This window comes from Myotis brandtii, unplaced genomic scaffold (assembly GCF_000412655.1).
Source record: "Myotis brandtii unplaced genomic scaffold, ASM41265v1 scaffold752, whole genome shotgun sequence".
NCBI lineage: Eukaryota > Metazoa > Chordata > Mammalia > Chiroptera > Vespertilionidae > Myotis > Myotis brandtii.
Genome location: NW_005370999.1, coordinates 85,753 through 89,112, shown reverse-complemented (window position 1 = coordinate 89,112; position 3,360 = coordinate 85,753). Strand labels below are relative to the sequence as shown.

Below are 3,360 nucleotides of genomic sequence, written 5' to 3'. Positions count from 1 at the left end.
AAAATCAAAATAACCTGTCCATTGTTAAACAAAGCAAATAGGTACATAAGCCAAACAGCAGGGTTAAGGTTAAACTATAATTTCCACCTGAGATGGTTGCTACCATACTTCACCTTCTTTAGGCATTTTTAAGATGTGTCTTTCATAGGATATGACATTTCTTTCTTTCTTTCTTTTTTTTATCCTCACCTGAGGATATTTTTCCACTGATTTTTAGAGAGCGTGAAAGAGAGAGGGAAAGACAGACAGAAACATCAATATGACAGGGACACTTCGATTGGTTGCCTTCTGCATGAGCCCTGACCTAGGCCCCTGCCAGGAAGGATCCTGCAACCTAGGTACATGCCCTTGATCAGAATTGAACCCAGACCCTGCGGTCCACAGGCCAAGGCTCTATCCACTGATCCAAACCGGCTAGGGCAGGATATGACATTTCTTAGCCCCTCCAGCAGCGGACCTTCATTTTTTTCCTCCAGGAGTGAGGTGGAAAAACCCTAGATCACCTTCTTGGATTCTTATTACCCAAGAAGAGTGCTGTACGCTTGATGCCTTCACATCCTTCTCTTCTGTGTGCTAATGTATAACACGTTGTTTCCTCGGATAAATGCATCCCCATACTTATTCTTCAGCTGTCCATTTTCATTTTCTTCCGTCTGCTCCAAGGCTATATTCCTGTAGCTATCCAGACAAGCCAGGACCCCTCGATAATCCACTCCAGAATTTAGTTTTACCACCACTGGTCGTCCAATGATTTGCTTTAAGAAGTCGCTGGGAGTTTGCTTCCGTAGACTCATTATAACAATCCTGATCAGAAATTTGGGAGGCAGGACGCCTGAGTTCTAATGCCAGCTCTGCTACTTAATTAGCCGTGCGCCTCAGGTAACTCATCATTTCACCTCTCAAGGCCTCAGGCTCCTCATCTCGTGGCTGGGACCCGGAATGCCCGCTCTAGGAGCCCCACAAGTCCAGCCTCCGCCAACGGGACCAAAAGGTCCTGGTTTTGATTCCCAGTCAAGGACATGTAACTGGGTTGCGGGTTCACTCCCTACCTAGACAGGGCTCGTTCGGGAGGCAACCAGTCAGTGTGTCTCTCTCACATCAATGCTTCTGTTCCTTTTTCTCTCTGACTCCCTTCCACTATCTCTGAAAAACAATTGAAAAATATCCTCAGGTAAGGATTAAAAAAAGTAGAAAATAAAAAAAGGTCTAGGAGTGAGTATTCAGAAAGCAAGGGACCCAGGAGTCCAAGGCAGAAGCTGTCACACTTCTGACCTCAGGAATTCTGCAGCATTGCTTCTGTCTCATTTATTGGATACAACAGTGTCACTGTAGCCGGAATCAAAGGAAAAAGAATTAGACTCCAAAGTCACAGTGCCGAAGAGCTTGTAGGATGGAGGACATTGTTGCTGCCATCTTTGGAAAATATAATCTGCCACAACCACCATAACTGTAATTCTGTTCCATAGCACTTAGAGTTTTTTACTATAATTACCTATTCACTTTTCTATATTTTCCACCAGATTATCAAATAATTGAATGACTAAACACCAGTTGTGTCCTTCACTCCTCTTGATCCTATTGATAGAGGCAGTTAATAGGAGGAAATGAAAACAAAGAAGGAGAAACAGTAAACAAATTCTACTGATTAACAGACAATGAATCATATATTTATTAAATGATTAAAAAGTACATAGCAACATTGTTTTTTACTCTCTTATGAGAAAAGTCAACTTTTCTGGAGAACTTGTCAAATTCATTGCACAACTATTCAGCTCTTTGCATAATATGCAAACTCTTTAAAGCTTAGTTCAATACACTACAATAAGGAGGACATGGGATATAAATATTTGAGCAGAGCAGTATGTATATCCAGGATGCTATTCCTTTCCACTGCCCATGGAGGGGATTCGAGGGCAACCTGGAAGTAAGGGATCCAGCTGCTTTAATTACAAAGGTGAGATTAACAGCTTCAATCTGTGTATCTATTCTCATTCCAGCCAGCTCCAGCTTACAATGTCAGGAAGTGTGCACCCTCAGAAACAGTGTGGTATGTACTTTATGCGTCTGTCATTGTTTGCTAATTGTTAGATGTTGAAAATCCATTCCTGTCATTTTGGATTTGCATGTGTCTTGAAAAAAGAGTCTAAAGGTAAAGGCTGATTTAGTGTGAATGAACATTCCATAAAACATGTCAAACCTTATATCATTTATGTAAATCTTTCATGATTTAAAATTTATCAACTTGCCAATAACAAGTATTCTAGTGTTTAGATGGATGCAATGGCTAAGGCTGAGAAAGTGCTTTTATTAAAATCCTCCCTCCTGAGACACTTATAAGTTTGGGGGAGGGTAGCATTTGCAATCTTAGTCTACTCTAAATGAATGTTATGCTAGTTGAGAGAGGTGGTAATTTTATAGGGCTTCATCAAGATACCTAAGGGTACATCTGTTATTCACCAGTGAGATGGGGCATGTCTTGTTATTTGAATTCTGTCTATATCCAAAGAAGTTGGTTTAAAATTTGTTTAAGTTAGTCAAGTAATTGATTAAAATATCACTTATATATTTGTAACTTGTTTTTTCAAAGTGAGCACTTTTGTAGAACATCACTCAGACAGTAGCTTTCAATTATGAAACAGAGATTTGAAAAATCTTTGGTTTGTGAACATGAGGAGGCTAAAAAGCTAATTCCAATGTAACCCTGATATTTGGGGAGCTAGCAATTTGAATCCATGCAAGCCAGCCCAGTGTACATTCTTGATAACTTACAATTAAGTTATTACTTCTTTCCCAGAAACTGGTCTTACAGAACCTGTTACAGAGGCCATAAAACTGTGAACAGTGCACTGTCCCGGAGGGAGGGTTATTAACGCTGACGCCAGGCCAGACCATCAGATATGGCCTGGAGACCGCCGAACACCTGGGGGCCTTCTTGCAAAGCCCACGAAAAGGACTGGAAGCACAATCCATATTTGCGGGACAAAGACCCCAGAAAGATATAAAAGAGAAGCCCCCTGCATGTTACTTTACTCAGTTTTGGAAAGTTATTCCCTGAGTCTGCTGGCATAAATAGTGTCACTCCTTTTCTCTAAAGCATTGCCTGGTTTTTCTGTGGTCTTCTGCAACAAACACATGGCGCAAGCGTTGCTTGGTTTTTCTGTGGTCTTCTGCAACAAACACATGACACCAAAGCAACTCTGCTTCTAAGTACCAAGTTTTATCCAGCACAACTCATCTAGCCATTAAAAAAACAAGAGCCCTGGCTGGTGTGGCTCAGTTGGTTAGAGCGTCATTCCAATCACTGAAAGGTGGTGGGTTCAATTTTAGGTCAGGGCACATACCTAAGCTTCATGTTTGATC

General features: G+C 41.2%; 1 non-coding gene across 1 annotated transcript; it reads right to left on the bottom strand.

Moving 5' to 3' along the window:
* Positions 1-532: 532 nt before the first annotated feature.
* Positions 533-983, bottom strand: LOC102242940. Its single transcript, XR_001359953.1, has 2 exons — positions 921-983; positions 533-816 (listed from the first exon to the last, which is right to left on the bottom strand). It is a non-coding gene; the product is annotated as a U6 snRNA-associated Sm-like protein LSm6 (transcript).
* Positions 984-3,360: the final 2,377 nt, after the last annotated feature.